Source organism: Xenopus laevis, chromosome 6S (assembly GCF_017654675.1).
Source record: "Xenopus laevis strain J_2021 chromosome 6S, Xenopus_laevis_v10.1, whole genome shotgun sequence".
In the NCBI taxonomy this organism is placed as follows: Eukaryota; Metazoa; Chordata; class Amphibia; order Anura; family Pipidae; genus Xenopus; species Xenopus laevis.
The window spans coordinates 128,130,472-128,153,721 of NC_054382.1; the positions used below are offsets into that span (position 1 = coordinate 128,130,472).

The 23,250-nt window shown below is 42.0% G+C and overlaps 1 protein-coding gene across 4 annotated transcripts in view; it reads right to left on the reverse strand.

The window, feature by feature from the left end:
* The window catches only part of cyrib.S (CYFIP related Rac1 interactor B S homeolog), a 69,565-nt gene extending 47,888 nt beyond the window's left edge, over nt 1-21,677 (reverse strand). For all 4 annotated transcript variants that reach the window (XM_018223963.2, XM_018223962.2, XM_018223964.2 and 1 more), the window contains exon 1: nt 21,524-21,677. The gene's annotated coding sequence lies outside the window, so the exon portion shown is untranslated. The remainder of the gene's footprint in view (nt 1-21,523) is intronic.
* Between the last annotated feature and the right edge of the window lie 1,573 nt (nt 21,678-23,250).

Genomic DNA, 23,250 nt, shown 5'->3' on the forward strand with positions numbered 1-23,250 from the left:
AAATTAGGAGTGGGAAGGGGAAAACATCTTTAATTAGGATTTGCATCTGCAAATTAGGGGTGGGAAGGGGAATCCTGGTTTCGGTCCATCCCTAATAAAAACCAGGTGTAGTGCCAAACAGAAGGTTGCCAGTCCACATAGGGTCCAGGAACTTTTTTCATGCTTGTGTTGCTCTCAGCCTCTTTTTAACATTTTAATGTGGCTCACAAGTAAAAAAAAGGTTGGGGACCTCTGATTTAGAGACATGGGGGCAAATTCACTATGCGCCGAAGCGCCTAACGCTAGCGTCAATTCGCTAGCGTTGGTCATTTTCGTTACTTCGCAAATTCACGAACGAACGCTGGCGTAAATTCGCTAGTGTTACTTCGCACCCTTACGCCTGGCGAATTTGCGCAATGGACGTAACTACGCAAATTCACTAACGCGCGCGTTGTTCTGAACGCTACCTTTTACGCTAGACTTCCTTCGCCACCTCAAACCAGGCGAAGCGCAATAGAGTAGATAGAGTAGATAGGGATTGCTGGCGTTTTTTCTATTTTATGGGTGATAGGCTGAAAAAGATCGAAACATTTTTGGGGCTCCCCTCCTTCCCTCCTAACTCATGGCAACTTAACTATACAGTGGGCACATGTGTAGGGAAAAAAAAAATTTATTTGATGATTTGAAGGTTTCCCAGGCATTTGTAGTGATTATACGTATTCCTCCATTGAAATTTGAATTTGGCGCCGTATGCAAATTAACCATCGCTAGCATAACTTTGCTTCGCTTAGTGAATCAACGCTAGCGCAACTTCGCAACCTTACGCTACCCCTGAGCGCAGGGGTGAATTTTCGGAGCGCTTGGGAAACTACGAATCTTAGTGAATTTGCCCCATGGCCTTCAAGTGGTTGTTCACCTTTGATTGAACTTGTAGGGAGGGATATTCTGAAACAATTTGAAATTGATTTTCTCTTTTTATTCAGCAGCTCTCCATTTTACAATTTCAGCCACCTGGTTGCTAGGGTCCAAATTACCGTAGCAACCATGCATTGATTTGAATAAGAGACTGGAATATTTAAGGAGAGGCCTGAATAGAAATGAGTAATGAAAAGTAACAGTAACAATACATCTGTAGCCTTACACAAGATTTGGTTTTTTTTAGAATGGGGTCAGTGACCCCTACTTGAAAGCTGGAAAGAATCAAAAGAAGGCAAATTATTCAAAACTATAAAGAATAAATAATGAATTACCAATTAAAAAGTTGATTAGAATTGGCCATTCTATAACATTCTAAAAGTTAAGTTGAAGGTGAACTTCCCCTTTAAAACAGTCACACATAAAATGTGAACACACTACATACAGGTATGGGACCTGTTATCCAGAATTCTCAAGACCTGCGGTTTTCTGGATAACAGATCTTTCCATAATTTGGATCTTCATACATTAAGTCTACTAGAAAATCATGTAAATATTAAATAAACCCAATAGGCTGGTTTTGCTTCCAGTAAGGATTAATTATATCTTAGTTGGGATCAAGTACAAGCTACTGTTTTATTATTAGAGAAAAAGGAAATTGTTTCTAAAAAATTAAATTTTTTGGATAAATTGGAGTCTATAGGAGATGAGCTTTCCGGATAATAGGTTTCCGGATAACGGATCCCGTACCTGTATCAACCTAGTTGTACGTTAGACATAGAAGAGTCCAAAGGCTAAGAAATATTCAAGGCTCTATCTTTGGGAAGTAATTATAAAGACACACAGAACCAGTGTAGAGGGGGGAGAGGAGATTGTGGAATGGGGCAAGTAGAGGCACTTCTCTCCTGTCGGGCAGCTGTCACAGCAGTTCATGTTAATATTATCCTGGTGGTGTAGGGGGCCCGAGGGCTCTGTGTTTCACCTTTATTTATAATAGATATAAATCCTCCTGCAGCTCTGCATTCCTCACACATACACACCTCTAATTGCAAGCACATATCTGAATCCCCTTAGACTGAATCCACTGCTTCTCTGCCTGCCTGTGCTCACTTGCCTCTAAGTAACTCCAAAAAATTAGAGTATTTTAAAGTAATGAAAATATGAAGTGCCGTTGCCCTGCACTGGTAAAAATGGTGTGTTTGCTTCAGAAACTCTACTATAGTTTATATTAAAAGGCTGCTGTGTAGCCATGGGGGCAGCCATTCAAGCACAGGATACACAGTAGATAACAGATAAGTACTACTATAGTTTATATAAACAAGCTGCTGTGTAGCCCTGGGGGCAGCCATTCAAGCACAGGATACACAGTAGATAACAGATAAGTACTACTATAGTTTATATAAACAAGCTGCTGTGTAGCCATGGGGGCAGCCATTCAAGCACAGGATACACAGTAGATAACAGATAAGTACTACTATAGTTTATATAAACAAGCTGCTGTGTAGACATGGGGCAGCCATTCAAGCACAGGATACACAGTAGATAACAGATAAGTACTACTATAGTTTATATAAACAAGCTGCTGTGTAGCCATGGGGGCAGCCATTCAAGCACAGGATACACAGTAGATAACAGATAAGTACTACTATAGTTTATATAAACAAGCTGCTGTGTAGACATGGGGGCAGCCATTCAAGCACAGGATACACAGTAGATAACAGATAAGTACTACTATAGTTTATATAAACAAGCTGCTGTGTAGACATGGGGGCAGCCATTCAAGCACAGGATACACAGTAGATAACAGATAAGTACTACTATAGTTTATATAAACAAGCTGCTGTGTAGCCATGGGGGCAGCCATTGAAGCACAGGATACACAGTAAATAACATACGTTCTATAGAATCTCATTGTATACTACAGAGCTTATCTGTTATCTGCTGTGTATCCTGTGCCTTTTCTCCTTTTTCAGCTTTGAATAGCTGCCCCCATGGCTACACAGCAGCTTGTTTATATAAACTATAGTAGTACTTATCTGTTATCTACTGTGTATCCTGTGCTTGAATGGCTGCCCCCATGGCTACACAGCAGCTTGTTTATATAAACTATAGTTGTACTCCCTGCTGACTCATAGCTCTGGGCTCAGATTACAGCAGGGAGGGGAGGAGGAACAAACTGAGCATGCTCAAGCCCTAGCCCTGGAGGTTTAAGCTGAAAACAGGAAGTCTGATACAGAAGCCCATGAGTACACAATAGAAGGAAAGAAATGTGCTGTTTCTTTTTAAAAGAGGACTGGGAGCAGCATTACTTTTACTGGTGTTTACTGGTGTATTTACGACCTGTCTGATAAGACTCAGTTTTAATCTTTCCTTCTCCTTTAATCCTACGATTAGATTTCTATATACATACATCAAAGTGACTTAACTTCTAAAAAAATGTAAGTAAGCCAATTATACCTCCGAAATGACTTTGTGGTAGTGAACTATGGATGTATCAGCGCCCTAACGGGCAACCTAGGGATTCTTGGTCATAGTAATCAATACAAAGCACAATTTAGAAGCCCTTGCTAAGTTGGCCACATCAGCCATTGGCATATGCAGAAACTGCCGGCTGCAGCCGTATCATTTGTATGTGGCACAATGCCCGTCTCCTCTCTGCAGCCCGAGCAGCTGAGCCGAGAAGAAAAAAAAAAAGCAGGTGCTGCACATGCAGAGCAGTTGTTTTCTGATTGGCGCTTCCGTTTCCCTGGTAACAACCAGTGGCCGGCAGTTTGCCTGCTGTCTCCAGGCTTCTCTCTATTGTAGAGTCAACTAGTAACCGACAGTCGGCAAATGAAAGAATCTGGAAACATAGTTATTATGTCTAAGTGACAAGGAGACAGTGGGAGAGAGGGGTGGGGTCCTGTTTGTTTTTTTGTGCCTAAACCCTGTGAAAGTTTGAGGAGCGCATATATACTCTCAGACATTAAGGCATATTTGGCAAAGGATGCTGGGAGTTGTAGTCAAACCAAAGAGTGAGATGGTGCAGTGAGAAAACGAAATACAATTTTTACTACAGGTAGGGGACCTGTTATCCAGAATGCTCGGGACCTGGTATTTCTGTATGTGTTCCATTCAGAAATGTGTTCCATACCTTAAAGGGGTGGTTCACCTTTAAGGTAACTCTTAGTATGTTATAGAATGACCAATTCTAAGCATATTTTCAATTGGTCTTCATTATTTATTTATTTTAGTTTTGTAATTGACTCTTTCCAGCTTTTAAAAAGGGGGTCGCTGACCCCATCTAAAAACAAATGCTCTGTAAGGCTACAAATGTATTGTTATTGCTACTTTTTATTTTTCCTCTTTCTATCCAGGCCTCTCCTATTCATATTCCAGTCTCTTATTGAAATCAATGCATGGTTGCTAGGGTCATTTAGACCATAGCAACCAGATTACTAAGATTGCAAACTGGTGAATAAAAAGCTAAATGACTCAAAACCCACAAATAATAAAAAATGAATGCCAGTTGCATATTGTCTCAGAATATCCCTCTCTACATCGTACTAACAGTTAATTTAAAGGTGAACAACCTCTTTAAGTCTATGAAAAAATGTATGAAATGCTAATTAAACCCAATAGGCTGGTTCTGCCTCCAATAAGGATTAATTATATCTTAGTTGGGATCAAGTACAAACTACTGTTTTATTATTACAGAGAAAAAGGACATAGTTTTAAACAATTTTGTACTTGATCCCAACTAAGATATAATTAATCCTTATTGTAGGCAGAACCAGCCTATTGGGTTTATTTAATGTTTATATGATTTTCTAGTAGAGTTAAGGTGTGGAAATACAAATTCCAGATTTCCCTTATCTGGGAAACTCCAGGTCCTGAGCATTCTGGATAACAGGTCCCATATGAAAACATATAATTAATCTGTGGGCAAAACGTTGCCCCCTGGATTGCCAGTGGCTACCAGCCAGGCCTTCATGCCTGTGGCTAGCTATGTTTAAACATGTCGGCTTTTCATTTCTAACTGTAAACATGTCATTAGAGCCCCCCTCTGTCTCCCGTGGCCCTTACAGAAGAATTACAGGCCTTGCATGAAAGCCGCACATGAGTAAGGTCCCATGGCTCGGGCTACACGCTTTTCCCTTTCTCTCATATTTCTCATTTTCTCTGAGCTACGCCATGAAGATAATGTAACCGAGAAGAACATTGCCCTCCAGCCGGCAGCATGCTGTAGCTTGTCCCACTTGGATTGCTTTCTCTATAACATCTCATCCCCACCTGTGTCTCTGCAAAAAGGACATTTGGTACTTTCCAGTTTCTACATCAACATTCCCAGAGCTGAACCAATTAGCTGCTCTCGCCCAAAGAAAAATCTTCCCTTGAAAACCAGGAGAAAATGTAATTTGAGGATGCCATTACACAGATTAGAATTGTCCAGCCTATAGCTCTTAAAGGAAAACTATACCCACCCCAAACAATGTAGGTCTCTATAAAAAGATAATGCATCAAACAGCTCATGTGTAAAAACCTGCTTCATGTAAATAAACCATTTCCGCAGTATGCCATTGGGTAATCCTAAATAGAAAATTGCCATTTTAAATAATAAGGGCCGCCCCCTGGGATTGTAGGATTTACAGTGCACACAAACATACCAAACAAACCATACATGCTAGGTCACATGAGCCAATTAAATGACAGAGATGTCTTTTGCTTCCACACTTCATCCTGCAAGGGCAGAGACACACGCTCAGATTCAGGGAAATTAGTTGCCCAGCGATAAATATCCTCTTCTTCGGGGCGACTAATCTTCCCAAACTGTCTCCGTGGCTAGAATGTAAATCGCCAACGAGGTGTCAATCAGTGCACTTTGTTTTCCGAAGTAGCCCGAAGTTGCCTCACGAGGAAAACGAATCACTCTGAGTGTCATCCCGCCTGCAATTTACATTCTACCTAGCAGGAGGCAGTTCGAGGAGATTAGTCACCCTGAAGAAGAAGAGATTTATCGCCAGGCAACTAAATCTCCCCCAATCTGAGCGTGTCTCTGCCCTTACGGTTACAGTTATAGTATTTCTGGTCAGGTGATCTCTGAGGCAACACACAGACCATCACAACATGGTGGTTCAAGGCAAGAGATGTAAAAGGAATATTTACTTAAATATATATTCCAGTTTGGTAAGGTTCTTTAATATGTCACTTAAAATTAAATAAACTACCAGTTGCTTAAATATTCATTTTGGGGGTAAAGTTTTCCTTCAAACTGTTGTTGAGCTACAACTCCCAGGATACCCTAACAAAAAGCCGTAGAATCTGGAGGAGCCAAAGATTTGCAGCCATTTTGGAGTCTAGAGGGAATAGCATATTCTCTCCGAATATCCCTGTCAGCATAATCCTTAAAAAAAGTCAATTTAAAGGCGAGCTACCCCATTGTGGGGCAGGGTGCCTCCTTGTGAGTTTACCCCCGCCATAGCATTCCAGTTTCCACTGGTAGGGATTCTTTTGGGTGCATCAAATCTACAAAAACAAAGAGCAAGACCTGGGGTATAAGGTTAGAGGTTCAGGTCTACCTTTGATTTAATGAAAATCATGGAGATCAAAAGCCTACAAATATCAAAGAACGACAACAGAGAAATGTCATGTCTACAGCAGGTTGAGGTTCTTCTCTGCTAAGCCAGTAGGTGCTCAAGATCAGACCATACTATGCACCTTTGCTCTCGCTTCAAAAACAAAGAGCAAGGCCTGGGGTATAAGGTTAGAGGTTTGGGTCTACCTTTGATTTAATAAAAATCATGGAGATGAAAAGCCTACAAATATAAAAGAACGACAACGAAGAAGGGTCATGACTACAGCAGGTTGAGGTTCTTCTCTGCTAAGTCAGTAGGTGCCCCATTCTATGCACTACTGCTCTCGCTAATAAGATAACATCCTATCCGGTTCATCAAAATTTGTTGACCAGCTCCCCCAAGCCTAAAGGGTTTATAGCGAAGTGCCAGCCACTGAGGCTGATGCCCTAAAAAGAAGCCTAGACACAAGGCCCTAGGCACCAAGTATCCCCTGAAGGATCAATTGGCTGCTTATAGCTAGTCCTCAGATTCCTAGGGAGTGTATACTGCAGGTCTGGGTGCTCATTTATGTTTGGGTGTCACAGTTTAATATATGGACTGGCTACAGAATCGCACATTTGGACATTATCCCATTCTGATCCAATCCAGAGAGCATGCTAGTCACACGTATTAGTCAATCTGGAAAGAATGTGTTGCCTGACTCCAGGGATTGGCCATTGAAAATTGCTTTTACTTGTTTCTCTAAAGCTGGAATGGTGCTTGAGATTCTGGGGGATTTTCTAAAGACGGACATTCATGGGAAAAATTATTTTCATAATTCTGCAAAGAAGAAAAATACAAGGTCGGACACATTGTGCCAACGCTCATGAGCCACTTTTAGAGATGGATTGTGGATTATTTCCAACGCTGATACTTCTGAACAAGGTTCAATGACTTTGCCCGTGTAAATTTATGGCAGAATAGTAGAGATGTATTGACGGCAAGTTCTTTAAGCCCTGGAATGTGCATTCTACAACAAGCAAGTTGAGACACAGATGTTTCTGTGTCAGCGCTGGTTGTGCATGCAAAGAAAGCCAACGTAACATATAATACAATAACCCTATAGCTGCTCTAAGTTCCCCTTTATGTAGAGCAAGGCTATTAAAAGGGACCACATAATTTTTCCATGGGAGGGCGCCATTCATTAATAGTATATTTTTCATTTAAACGTAGTTCCACTATCCAGGAGGATAATGCATTTTCTCAATGCAATTTATGCCCTGCTGTGGTCTCCATAACTGAAGACAGGGATCTAGACGGCCCACCCCTGCCTACAGCCAAGAAGCCTGCTGGAATCTCACACTGTCCTGCTATACAAGCAATAATAAGGAGGGCTACCCCCAAGGAATTCAGATAGGCAGCAGCAAGATAAAGAAAATGTGAAACCGGAGCAGCCTCCAGCTTTTGTAGAAAGGAACCCATACAGCAGTTCTATATCTTAGAACAAACAAAACTCTTTAAGGGCCTTTAAATAACCATTTCATTTCTTTTATTTGGTGAACAATATAAAGAACACAGATCCAGAGAAGTTGAGATCTCACCAATGATCCACATGGTACTCACAAGGGGAGCAGACTTTTAGCCAAAAAATGCTCATTGATTGGGTTGGGGATTGGGTCAATGTTTCTCATGAGTTCATTATTATAAGCATGTATTTATTAAAGGGGAACAATCGCAAAAATGAAAATTTAATATAACCTTCAGCATACTGAAATAAGACATTTTCTAAATAAAGTCAATTAAAAATTCTGTACTGTTTCTGAAATAATCAAGTTTATCTTTACTATTCCTCTCTCAGCATCTGTTTCTCTTCATTCTCTCTTCATGCAGCAGTTGGGTGTCTACATGCAGGATTTGTGCAAACGGCAGTTATTTTGGTAGATTTTGTTTGTACTGGAACCAGTTATTTGAGTGAGCACACAGGATAAACAAACCCCTTATTAAAAAAAAAAACCAACCCTCCCCCTCCTCCCACCAAGCCTAGCTGCAACCCTGGGCAAATGCCCCTAACTTTTTACTTACCCCTCGATTCAGGCATCGGAGTTCATGAGCCATCTTCCGAGTCTATGGTAATCTGAGAATGAGACCGGCGGAGCAGGGCATGCGCAGTTGGAGCAATTTCCCAGATTGCGACAACTGCGCATGCGCCGAAATTGACGGAAATTGCCGAAGCAACGGAAGACGACACGAAGACCCGGAAGATGTCTGCCGTGAACTCTGATGCCTGAATCTGCCCTGAGGGGTAAGTAAAAAGTTACGGGCATTTGCCCGGGGGAGCAGCTAGGCGGGGGGAGGGTCTATGCATGGTAGGGGGGGTAAGACAATTGCATGTGCTTGAAATTGCAGCCACCTGGCAATCATACAAACCCCAAAATCACTAACCTGGGGCAGCCTCTGGAATTGGATTCCTGCTGAGGGGGCTTCATGCGACAGTTTCACAGTATCAATAGCCCTCAGAAGAATGCGATTGATAACAAACAGCCGCCAAAATGTCCCCTGCTAACCTGAATGAGGACTAAGCAATAAAGTGAGGAGGGGCTGGGTCCTTTATGGTTTACTTTGGGGAAGGGACAGAGCTAACAGGGGTATGGGGGCAGGGCAAATACCCGTAGTTTTGCTGACAAAGTGGCCAGGAAAAAGAAATCCATAGATTCATGAATTAAAAACAGCATGTAGTATCAAATAGCACAAAAGAAAGTGCAATACCTAAATATCCCTTTACTGATATCCAAAAGATAAATAGTAAGGGAGGATAATGAAATAAACCAGGTAGGGACTGGCCAGACACCTCCTGAGCCATAAAGGAAACAAGATCATCTTCAGCACCATGGAGAGCAGCCAACCTTGCTCACATGCGATCCAATGAGGATACACCAGATGCACAATTCAACGGAATCCCAGCACTATTGTTAGACTTGGCCTAAATAACCAAAAACACACTCTCTGCCTAGTCTTCAATTACATCTCCCAACCATATGATGGAGGTTTGAGTTCTGTTAGAACAAGAGAGATACGGGTGACCATTAATGATGAGCGAAATTTTTTTGCCAAGTTTCACTGCAAAAATGAAGCCCATAGACTCATATGGGTGAAAAAATTGTCGGGAGTCCAAAAAAACTGTCCCACAGACTTCTATGCATTTTAGGGAATCTTTGCCATTTCGTGATTTTTCAGCGAAACGGGTCAGATTCGCCCATCACAAGTAACCATCCCTGCATTACAGGCTGTGATACAGACGGGGCCTTGGGATGAACCAGGTCCATGATTTGGTTAAATCCTTTCAGTCAAACCAAATGACAAGCCTAAAAGGAGAACTAAACCCTAAAGTTAAAAAAACCAACCCCTACCCCACACAGACCCCCCCCCTCCTCCCTCCTACCCCCCAGCCTAGCTGCTTCCCCCGGGCGCCATCTTCAGCCATTTCGGTAATCCTCAGAATGAGACTGGTGCTTCAGCAATTTTTGTGAGTTTCGGAGCATCTGCAGTTGTTGCGAATCAGGAACTTGCTCCTGGTCTTAATCGGAAGATTATTGAAGAGAACAAGATGGCGCCCGTGAACTCCACTGGAGGGGTAAGTAAAGACCTAGGGGCATTTGCTAGGCTAGTAGCTAGGCCTAGGGGGGGAGGAGGGAGGGGGTTCTATGTACGGTAGGGTTTTTCTTAACTTTAGGGTTTAGTTCTCCTTTAAAGGAGAACTAACACCTATGCTGAAATCATTTACCGATGCCCCATTTCTCGTGTGAATTTCTAAGGAGATTGGCCACATCATAATCCTGCTCCCCCTCCATTTTCAGCACATGAACTGAACAAACCCATCTTTTTTTCCTTTACCTTCCTAGTCTCACTGAGATAATAGGTAATAAACCATCTTGTCCTAAACTAAACAGGCACATAGGCCATGGTTTAGTTCTCCTTTAAATTGATCTGACATTACATCCCTGAATAACGGACTACTTTATGGTCAGACAAAACAATTTTGTTTAGTTTTCCCGAACGTTAATTCATATTCATACACCTAGGATATGTCCAAGCTACATGCCCAGCTAGTAATGACTTTGTGTTGCTCTACAACTTTCTTTTACATTTTAATGCGGCTCACGGCTACAAAAGGTTGGAAATCCCGGTCTAGAGAATGTCACGATTTTCTTATTGATCCAACAAATGTCGATGGAGAGACCTGATGTTTAAACAGGAAGACTAAGACGTGCATATGACAGTACAGCGCATTACAGTAGAACAAATTCATGCGGCAGTAATGCCTGAGGGAGTCCAAACAGCCCCTATTTTTATGTATCGCTGATAAGAATTCTATTTTTAGGAAGTACAGATAGAAAAGGGTGGTCTTACATCCTTGAAATAGATCAAATGTGTGAAACCTTACTCTTCCAGTATTTATGTATGTTACTATGTTACTATAATCCCGGGACTGATCCGATTGCCATCTTGGAGTCAGTAAGGAATTTATTCCCCCTCTGAGGCAAATTGGAGAGGCTTCAAATTGGGTTTTTTGCCTTCCTCTGGATCAACTGGCAGTTAGGCAGGTTTTATATAGACTTAAATGGTTGAACTTGATGGGCGTGTGTCTTTTTTCCACCTGTCTTATTATGTTGCTATGATCCAGGGACTGATCCGATTGCCATCTTGGAGTCAGAAAGGAATTTATTCCCCCTCTGAGGCAAATTGGAGAGGCTTCAAATGGGGGTTTTCACCTTCCTCTGGATCAACTGGCAGTTAGGCAGGTTATATATAGACTTAAAAGGTTGAACTTGATGGATCCCGGGACTGATCCGATTGCCATCTTGGAGTCAGGAAGGAATTTATTCCCCCTCTGAGGCAAATTGGAGAGGCTTCAGATGGGGTTTTTTGCCTTCCTCTGGATCAACTGCCAGTTAGGCATGTTATATATATATATATATGTATATATATATATATAGACTTAAATGGTTGAACTTGATGGACGTGTGTCTTTTTTCAACCTAACTTACTATGTTACTATGATCCAGGGACTGATCCGATTGCCATTTTGGAGTCAGGAAGGAATTTTCTGAGGCAAATTGGAGAGGCTTCAAAAGGGGTTTTTCGCCTTCCTCTGGCTCAAATGGCAGTTAGGCAGGTTATATCTAGACTTAAATGGTTGAACTTGATGGACATGTGTCTTTTTTTAACCTAACTTACTATGTTACTATGATCCAGCAAGAAGACAAGCTGACCAGACGGAGCGTTTATATTTGGCTAAGCGCTGCCTCTCTAGGGGTTTATGTATAGTAACCTCAAAATACAGATAGGAGAAAATCATGCCTGGCAGGTTCCCCGTTTGCTATGAAATCCTAACAACATCTAAATAACCACAAATAGCAACACAGAGTCACCAAGAATATGCAAAGTCACTGGGCATGCGGATAGTGCTTACCAATATACATAGGGAAATAGGGCGCTGCCATACAACTTGACTATACAGAGGCAGACAAGTAATGCGGAGAGACGACACAATGCCTAACAAACAATAACATTTATACTTCTCTACGGCACATGGGAGTTTCCATGTTTTACGCAGCAAGAAACACCAAACTAAATATTTATAATGTTCAGAAGCCAAATTGCTCTTTTAATAAGTCCCTGCTTTGAAGTGCAAATTGGAGATAAAGTAAACGTTATTTTGTAGGCGGGGTAAGCCAATTTATCTGCCATTGGAATGAGAAAAAGCAGTGTATAAACAAAGCAGGTCATTGCTTTCATAAACTCCCATGAACTTGAAATCCAACCAATCAAAATTTATTCTTAAAATCAGATTTTTTTCAACTCGGGTGAATAGGATCGACCCGAAAACTCGAATCGAATTCAAATCTAATTCGATAAAAGTTTTAAAAACTCAATTCGAGTTTTTTCTCTGAAAAAACCTCAAATGTCAGGAAGGCTGCAAACAACTCAGAATTGATACCTGGACTTCTCCTATTGAGAGACACAGGGTCAGATTCGGGGAGATTAGTCGCCTGGCGACAAATCTCCTCCTCTTCGGGACGACTAATCTCCCCGAACTGCCTTCCCGTCGGTGACAATGTTAATCACCAGCAGGATGGCACTCGGAACGCTTCGTTTTCCAAAATCGCCCAAAGTTGCCTCAAGGAAACTTCGGGCGACTTCGGAAAACGAAGAGCTCTGAGTGCCGTACCGCCAGCGACTTACATTCTAGCTGGCGGGAAGGCAGTTTGGGGAGATTAGTCACCCCGAAGAAGAGATGATTTGTCGCCGGGCAAATAATCTCCCCAAATCTAAGCGTGTGTCTCTGCCCTAAAGGTGAATCACCCATTTAAAGGGCATGTAAAGTCTAAAATAGAATAAGGCTAGAAATGCTGTATTTTGTATACTAAATATAAACATGAACTTACTGCACCACAAGCCTAATCAAACAAATAATTTATGCTTTCAAAGCTACTTTGTTATACATCTTTGCAAGACTAAGACTGTGCACATGCTCAGTGTGGTCTGGGCTGCTTAGGGATCGTCATAAACAAAGCTGCTTGAGTTCTGCATGGCTGGGAAGTAAGGCGGGGGCTCCCCCTGCTGTTCATAAGTATGATTGTTTCCCTGCTCAGCAGTTAGGGACCGTCTTACAATTCCTATCCACAGCAGTAAATGAAGGGAGAATTTCACTACATACAGTCAAGTTTCTTATAAAAACGGTACACATTTTTTAATTAAAGTATATTGGAGATAGGTTTCTTTTTCATTAAAGAAAGTAAAAATTTTTTTTTTTTTTTGCCTTTCCTTGTCCTTTAAAGAAAAGGAAAGAGAGAAAGGAAGGAAGAAGAAAAAGAAAAGAAAGAGAATAAGGCAAGAAAAGAAAGGAAGGAAAAGAAAGGAAGGCAAGAAAGAAAGGAAAAACGTAAGTATATAATCCAGCAGGCCGTCAGTCAGAAGCCAGTGATTAGAGATATCCAGCATGAAGGCAGGTTTATGTGATCTAATCATACTTTCTAATCAGAGCTTTTAAAGAGCATATTAAATGCCGCCATAAAGCTGCGGCCTCAGACTGAGCGAGTGGCTTCCACCACGCAGGGAAATGAGCAAAATGACTGTTGTCCTAACGAACAGAAATAATAGCTGGTATTAATGCCGCGGCTTTTAATTTGCACGCACGGCGACCTCTTAAAAAGGGGGAAGCAGAGACGGAGGGGTTTAGGCTCAGCACCCTGTAATTGCCTAATAACAAGGAGAGGATTAAGTGAGATCACACAGTGTGGCCCCCTGCAGAAATCACCCCCCAGTATCATTAGCCAATCACATATCAGAAGAAAAAGGAAAACAAAATATAAAAGGGGTAGAATAATATATGTAATTAAACATAACTGTCAATCTGTGAAATCAACCCTTGGACTCATGGGGATTTTCTTGTCCTTGTGTTACTGTTTTTATCTACATGAGGCTGCTGTAGTCTCTGTAATGTAAAGCAGCCGAATTCCCATCTAACCCTCACATCTCACTGTGTTGTACCAGTCTCTACCTGTAACTCAATGGAAGAAATCCAGTAGCACACCGGTAGTATTGAAAAAATCTTCAGTGTTTTATTAGCCCATACATATACACAATAGGGCAACGTTTCGGGCCCAACTGGACCCTTTATCAAGTCTACCTGTAACTCAAGTCAGGCCTGGACTGGGAGTCAACATAGGACCTGCCATTCCAAGTACAGGTATGGGACCTGTTATCCAGAATGCTCGGGACCTGGGGTTTTCCGGATAACGGATCTTTCCGTAATTTGGGTCTTCATGCCTTAAGTCTACTAGAAATTCATTTAAACATTAAATAAACCCAAAAGGCTGGTTTTGCTTCCAATAAGGATTAATTATATCTTAGTTGGGATCAAGTACAAACTGCTAATATGGCAATATACTGGTTTGGGAGGTACAGAGCAGCACCCTCAAGCCCTGCACAGTACTGCAAGCCCCCAAATGCTTTTACTGGTATGGGACCTGTTATCCAGAATGCTCTGGACCTGGGGCTTTCCGGATAACGGATCTTTCCCTAATATGTACCTATACCTTAGGTCTAATAGAAAAAACCTGTAAACATGAAATAAAATAGATTTTGCTTCCAATAAGGATTAATTATATCTTAGTTAGAATCAAGTACAAGCTACTGTTTTATTATTACAGAGAAAAAGGAAATCATTTTCAAAAATTTGGATTATTTGGATAAAATGGAGTCTATGGGAGACAGCCATTCCGTAATTTGGAGCTTTCTGGATATCGGGTTTCCGGATAAGGGATCCTATACCTGTACACAGAGGCCCAAACAGCCCCTGACAAGCCCACTATATGGTAACTTTCTATTGAACCATACAGCAGCCCCTCTGGCATTTGCCAGAACCCACAGATTGCCAGTCCGGGCCTGACTCAAGTACATGTGCAGTGATCACCTGGATTGCTGGGGGGCACACTGTGAATGTAGGGCACCCAGTAGGAGGCTGCACATCTCACAGAGGATACAGAGCTTAAAGAAGAAGGAAAGCTACAGAAGCAGTTTATTGCCAATAGATTAGCCACATTAGTGCAAGTTATAACACTATATTTAGTCTGCAGAATGCTTTACCATACCTGAGTAAACAGCTGTTGAAGTGTTCTCTGTTTGTTTAGGATAGCAGCTGCCCTATTAGCTTGGTGTGACATCACTTCCTGCTTGAGTCTCTCCTTGCTCACTCATAGCTCTGGGCACAGATTACAGAAGGGAGAGAGAGAGAGGAGCAAACTGAGCATGCTCAAGTCCAAGCCCTGGAGGTTTAAGCTGAAAACAGGAAGTCTGATACAGAAGCCCATGAGTACACAATAGAAGGAAAGAAATGTGATGTTTCTTGTGACAGAGGACTCAGAGCAGCATTACTTTGAGGGTTTACTGGTGTATTTATATAGACCTTTCTGATAAAGCTTACTTTATTTTAATAGGATACGAAGCCCATTTGTCTTCACTAAAACATTTAAAAGATAAAAACCCAACAACCCCTTTCATTTTCTGAGATTAGAGTAAAGATAAGAGTTCCAGGAAACGTCTGCGCCTCGGGCAATGGGATTCGCATCCCTGGAACAATCGCCACTGAGCAAAGTTTATTTTATTAAACATGGTCATTATGTTGTTATTCTTTCTCTTACTGGAAAGCAAAGACATCCACCAAACACTGATAATGAGCACCAGGGCCTGCAGCACACTGCTGGGGGGTAGAGCCAAGTTCCAATAGGGGGCAGTGGTCTGATTTAGTTGCAGTTGGGCCGCTTCCTTAAAGGATAAGTAAACCTTTAAAATAAGTGAATGTAAAATTGATGAGGGGGCTGTTCTAAGAAACTTTGCAATGTACATTCATTATTTATTTTGGTTTTATTCCAAGATATTAAGGGATACATATACTGTTAATATGAATGAATTTTGTTACAACAGCGCCACCTGCTGGTCAGTTTCCCACCAGTCTGACCAGCAAGTAGTCAAGGAAGTTGTCAGGAGAAAGAAAGAGGCTGATCTGATGTTCTTCTGCTGAGGAATAAAATTAGAAAACTTTCTCACATCTTTCCTAAGCAGAAGAACATCAGAGCAGTCTCTTTCTTTCTCCGGAATCAGGTGCAGCGCAAAAAGCTAAATCATTAAAAGAAACACTACCAATAAAAACGAAGACCAACTGCAAATTGTTTCAGACTGCCCCTGTCTATATTATACTATAAAGGTATACAAATGAAATACACATCAAAATGGCTTTTCTGGAAGTCACACACCACTACTTGTGGTTTTCAGACTTTTATGGCTGGAGCCACGGTTTAAGGGCCCACATTAGGTTAGGGCCCCAATTTATAACAAGATAACATATATGGGAACCATTGTTGTATAAGACGGCAAGAATATTTAGAGCAACAAATAATTGTTCTCTTCACACCTATAATCTAGAACTCTAGGACAATCTATGAGAAAATAGACATTGGGGGGTTATGTAATAAAAGGCACTAAGTTTGCCCCGGAGCAGTCACCCATTGCAACCAATCAGCAGGTAGCATTTACTGGTCAGCTGTTTAAACGCATTATTGGTTGGGTAACTACAAATTTAGTGCATTTTATTACATACGGGGGATTGTTTCTAAATTTCACCAAAAGATATAAATTAATGTGGCATTAAAGGGAAAGTTTTTTTTTCCCCAGCGAGCCCTTAATACACCTTTAATCCCCAAGGTCCTTTTGAGGACGCCAATAAAGAGAATAAATAATTAAAAGGTGTAATTAAACGCCTAGTTGATATAGAAATATAATGATTTTATCGACCCTTAAGATAATTCTTAATCAATTATTAATTTGGGGTCCTGGCCTGCTCGGTTTCAATTAAGAATTATTTTAAGGGTGAATAAAATCATTATATTTATATATCAAGTAGGTTTTTGATTGAACTTTTTAATTATTAATTCTCTAAATGTCACCCTAACAGGGCTAAACATGGGGCAAACATCTGACCGATATAAACAAATCAGACGAAATCTTAAACCTGCAAGAAGCTTGCACTCAAACGCAGAGAGTTTGGCGCTGAATCAGCACGCAGTCAGGTTCCCGGTTCCACCCAAGCATCAGCCACAGATTACTGCACAATAACACACAGAGCTGAGTCAATCTCCAGATCTTGGAGGGGATTTATAAAGATTATTATTCCCATTGGGGTAGAAATAAAGCTCAGCTTGATTTGTGTGGAGCTCAGGGTCACAGAGAGAACAGCTGAAGCATCTCCTGCCAAGGCTCGACTGCTGAGCGATTCTTAGTAATGTTCCGGCTCCGGCACTACACGTGCACTCACTTGTATCAGTCTGAAGACTCTCACTGCTGCCAATATACAGTATACAACATACAATATATATTAGCCACAATAGTACAAGCTAGAACACTATTTTATTCTGTAGAATGCTTTACCATTCCTGAGTAAACCGCTCTAGAAGTTCTCTGTTTGCTTAGGATAGCAGCTGCCATATTAGCTTGGTGTGACATCACTTCCTGCCTGAGTCTCTCCCTGCTCACTTATAGCTCTGGGCTCAGATTACAGCAGAGAAGGGAGGAGCAAACTGAGCATGCTCAAGCCCTAGTCCTGGAGATTTAAACTGAAAACAGGAAGTCTGATACAGAAGCCCATGAGTACACAATAGAAGGAAAGAAATGTGCTGTTTCTTTTGACAGAGGACTCAGAGCAGCATTACTTTGAGGGGTTACTGGTGTATTTAAATAAGGGAAGCACCAAAGCCACTATTTTGGATTGGGCCGAACCCCCGAATCCTTTGAGAAAGATTCGGCAGAATACCGAACCGAATCCTAATTTGCATATGCAAATTAGGGGTGGGAATTGTAAAAAAAATCGACTTAGTTGTTTTGTGATATAAAGTCACGAGATTTGGATTTGGTTCGGCGGGGTAGAAGGATTTGGCCGAATCCTGCTGAAAAAGGCTGAATCCTGGCTGAATCCTGAACGGTATCCTGGATTCGGTGCATCCCTAATTTAAATTGAACTTTCTAATAAAGCTTACTTAGTTTTAACCTTTCTTTCTCCTTTAAAGCACACCTGAAATTCAACTTTTACTATGCCTTACACTACTGGTGCATCGAGTAACTTCTGAAACCTGTGGGTTCACCAGTGTATTAGTGTTGTGCCCCCCACCCCTCCTCAGCCTGGGAAGGGACAGACAGACACGCTATCAGATATGATGTCAGAAGGGGCAGATTCTGTGAGCAACATTATCCAACCCATCAAGGGTTAAAGGCAGTAAAGCTCAGTCGCATGATTTGCAGCTGGTCCTCTAGTGACATCACATCCTTTCCTACAGTGATGTCATCCTACCTCCACTAGTGACATCACATCTTTTCCTACAGTGATGTCATCCTACCTCCACTCGTGACATCACATCCTTTCCTACAGTGATGTCATCCTACCTCCACTCGTGACATCACATCCTTTCCTACAGTGATGTCATCCTACCTCCACTCGTGACATCACATCCTTTCCTACAGTGATGCCATCCTACCTCCACTCGTGACATCACATCCTTTCCTACAGTGATGTCATCCTACCTCCACTCGTGACATCACATCCTTTCCTACAGTGATGTCATCCTACCTCCATTAGTGACATCTTCACATAAAGCCCACCTACATTTGACTGTCTGCCTATCACAAGAAGGGGATGGGTGCGGGTTTATAAGGATAGGGCAAATGTTAGCCCAGGTTGGTGTAAATCATAAGGGGGCAGGAATGGGTCAGCAAATCGCCGAACTGTATATAACTGCTGCATGCAATGGTTTTCAAATGATTTTGTATTTTGCATTTTTTTTTAGTATGTCGCTCTTCTGTCTGCTAAATAAACAGTTGGGGTATTAAGAGACTGTATCAAGTCCCAGAATCTCAATCCCTTCAACAAGAGCAGAGAGGGAACCCGGAAGCACATCATATTGGGAATTATGAATAATATAAATTGATAGGAACATGGAGTAAGACAAGTTAGAGCAGATCAGGATATAAGAGACGTAACATCAGCTATAAAACGGCCTACAAACTGCCTGGCAATTTAAATGTCGGTGGCAAATGGGAGCCACTGGCTCAAGTTTATTTCAGCAGGAATCAGGTAGCCAGTGTGGCACAGGGGGATTACACACCATGTTGGGGGAGAAAATACATCTCCATCGACAGCAACTCCAATTTTCATTAAAACCGCCTTTATTATTTGCAGAACTTTGCATAGCAGTAAAGCAACATAACATTCCTATACTGGTATGCAAAGTTCTGCAAATAGTAAAGGCGGTTTTAATGAAAATTGGAGTTGCTGTCGATGGAGATGTATTTGTGTGATATGAAGAAGCCTTTGTGAACAGGCTTAAGGACTTGCACCCATAAAGAAAATTGGGCCTAGAAAGTAAGTGCGGTTTTGATTGGAAGTGTGAGGGACAAAAACACAAGAGCCATAAATAACCTGTAGGAATATCCAGAATGGCGCTTAATGATGTCATCAATTAAAACAGATATTTAGTGAAGTCACATGACTAATACATTTTTTTAAAAATCAGAACTGGAGCAGCTGGTGTAAAATACAAGGATTGTGAGTACAGAGATGTTAGTTACACGGGGGGGTAGATGATGGTGGCACTGGGTAATGGAGACTAGAGAAAAGGTAAAAAAGTGGGGCGTCACTGGGTAATGTGGGGGACAGGCAATTTAATTGTTGGGTAGAGACAAAGGGTGACTAAGTCTTGAGGGTCTTGGGAAATTTTTTTAGTAATGACACAGGGAAGTTACAGGTCTAGAGAGAATGGATGCCTCTGGGTAATTTGGGGCACGGGCATGTTAATTACAGGATTAGAGTTAAGGGGTGTCAGTGGGTAAAATGTGGTACAGTTTATTACAGGATTAGAGACAAGGGGTGGCTAAGGAGAGGGTGGCAGTGGGTAACAGGGGGAAGACATTAAGCTGGACACACAGGAGGAGTGTGGGGTTACAGTTAATAGGAGGGTGACAGTTAATAGGAGGGTGACAGTTAATAAGAGGGTGGCAGTTAATAGGAGGGTGACAGTTAATAAGAGGGTGACAGTTAATAGGAGGGTGGCAGTTAATAGGAGGGTGACAGTTAATAGGAGGGTGACAGTTAATAAGAGGGTGGCAGTTAATAGGAGGGTGACAGTTAATAAGAGGGTGACAGTTAATAGGAGGGTGGCAGTTAATAGGAGGGTGGCAGTTAATAGGAGGGTGGCAGTTAATAGGAGGGTGGCAGTTAATAGGAGGGTGGCAGTTAATAGGAGGGTGACAGTTAATAGGAGGGTGACAGTTAATAAGAGGGTGGCAGTTAATAGGAGGGTGACAGTTAATAAGAGGGTGACAGTTAATAGGAGGGTGGCAGTTAATAGGAGGGTGGCAGTTAATAGGAGGGTAACAGTTAATAGGAGGGTGACAGTTATTAGGAGGGTGACAGTTAATAGGAGGGTGACAGTTATTAGGAGGGTGACAGTTAATAGGAGGGTGACAGTTAATAAGAGGGTGGCAGTTAATAGGAGGGTGACAGTTAATAAGAGGGTGACAGTTAATAGGAGGGTGGCAGTTAATAGGAGGGTGGCAGTTAATAGGAGGGTAACAGTTAATAGGAGGGTGACAGTTAATAGGAGGGTGGCAGTTAATAGGAGGGTGGCAGTTAATAGGAGGGTGGCAGTTAATAGGAGGGTGGCAGTTATTAGGAGGGTGACAGTTAATAGGAGGGTGACAGTTAATAGGAGGGTGACAGTTATTAGGAGGGTGACAGTTAATAGGAGGGTGACAGTTATTAGGAGGGTGACAGTTAATAAGAGGGTGACAGTTAATAGGAGGGTGACAGTAAATAGGAGGGTGACAGCTAATAAGAGGGTGACAGTTAATAGGAGGGTGACAGTTAATATTAGGATGACAGTTAAAAAGAGGGTGACAGTAAATAAGAGGGTGACAGTTAATAGGAGGGTGACAGTAAATAGGAGGGTGACAGTTAATAGGAGGGTGACAGTTATTAGGAGGGTGACAGTTATTAGGAGGGTGACAGTTAATAAGAGGGTGACAGTTAATAGGAGGGTGACAGTAAATAGGAGGGTGACAGTTAATATTAGGATGACAGTTAAAAAGAGGGTGACAGTAACTAAGAGGGTGACAGTTAATAGGAGGGTGACAGTTAATAGGAGGGTGACAGTTAATATTAGGATGACAGTTAAAAAGAGGGTGACAGTAACTAAGAGGGTGACAGCTAATAAGAGGGTGACAGTTAATAGGAGGGTGACAGTTAATATTAGGATGACAGTTAAAAAGAGGGTGACAGTAACTAAGAGGGTGACAGTTAATAGGAGGGTGACAGTTAATAGGAGGGTGGCAGTTAATAGGAGGGTGGCAGTTAATAGGAGGGTGACAGTTAATAAGAGGGTGATACATGTGGGGCAGGGCAGTGGCACAGGAGGAGGATGAGGGAACAGTGTAATAAATAGACAGAAATATCACATTCTCTCGGCTGCTCGGAGCGCACAATCTCTCACCTGGCGGAATTCACTGAGGGACGGAGCTCGGGCCTAGCGTGGCTGCCGCATCTCCACACACAGCTCCCTTCTCATTCACAGCTCCCGGCTCTGACACACACTGCACCACAACCGCAAGCACCGCCCACTCTCCACCTCCTGCCGATAACACCGCCCTCTATCCGCCCACTCCCACACGGACCGCCTACTCGCCCGCGCGCTATTGGATAGTCCGACAGACACCGCGAATTAGATCCCGAGTCTCTGTAGCTGCGGATTATTTGCGCTTTAGGAATGAATTTCACACGAGGCTATTGAAGGAAACTGAAAGTTATAGTTTTATGACAGTAGTAGAAAATTCCAGGGCAAAAATCGAGACTGGATCCGGTTGCCATCTTGGGACTGGCAGAAAGCCATCGGAGACATTATTTCTATGGGTGGCAAATCCCCGGAAATGTGGCGTCGTCATCGCAACCAACTACAGAAGGGATCAGCCATCTTGGGAAGGGCACATAGTGTGTTCTGCTGATTTTTACTTATAACTTTATCTGCCTGTGATTATACCAGTCACTGCGGGTATTTGTTACTAGCGAAACATTTAACATCTACTGTCAGTGAACTAAATCCGTCTGTTTTAGAGGCATAAGGCTGAGTTATACAGGGAAAGTATCACTCATGTATTATAAGGGATAATGTACCCCCTACTGTAAATGATAAGGATATTAGAAGTCACTGAGGGGTTGTTCTGTAACCATATAAAGGCACAAGGCTGCAGGCTGAGTTATACAGGGAACTCTGAGTATCACTCATGTATTATAAGGGATAATGTACCCCCTACTGTAAATGATAAGGATATTAGAAGTCACTGAGGGGTTGTTCTGTGACCATATAAAGGCACAAGGCTGCAGGCTGAGTTATACAGGGAACTCTAAATATCACTCATGTATTATAAGGGATAATGTACCCCCTACTGTAAATGATAAGGATATTAGAAGTCACTGAGGGGTTCTGTGACCATATAAAGGCACAAGGCTGCAGGCTGAGTTACACAGGGAACTCTGAGTATCACTCATGTATTATAAGGGATAATGTACCCCCTACTGTAAATGATAAGGATATTAGAAGTCACTGAGGGGTTGTTCTGTGACCATATAAAGGCACAAGGCTGCAGGCTGAGTTATACAGGGAACTCTGAGTATCGCTCATGTATTATAAGGGATAATGTACCCCCCTACTGTAAATGATAAGGATATTAGAAGTCACTGATGGGTTGTTCATACATAATAATCATTTCAGGCAGACAGCTGTAACATTACTGACAAAGATACAGTTGAGTCAGAGATTCACTGAATTGTATGACACTGTATCAGAGCCACATAGCAGGGCTCACACTGGCACAGAGACATCCACACGACACGAGAGCGAGACGCACGCCCCCTGGAGTCAGTGGGGAGAGAATCAGTTTCAGTGCTTGTGCGAGTGCTTCAGGTACCCCCACCTCTCATTATACAGGACGGCGCTACTGAGAGGCCCTAGAGGAAGATAAATGAGAGCAGGAATTTACTGTATCACTGGATTGGATATTCCAGGAGAGATGTTTTTTTGTTGGAGGTAAATAAACAACATTAGTTGCAGCAGTAAATGTATTTTTATTTATTTTAACACGTCTTTAGTTACCTGTCTGCTTCATTAAAAGGGTTGTTCACCTTCCAAGTGCTTTTTTTCAGCTGTGTTGTTTCAGATTGTTC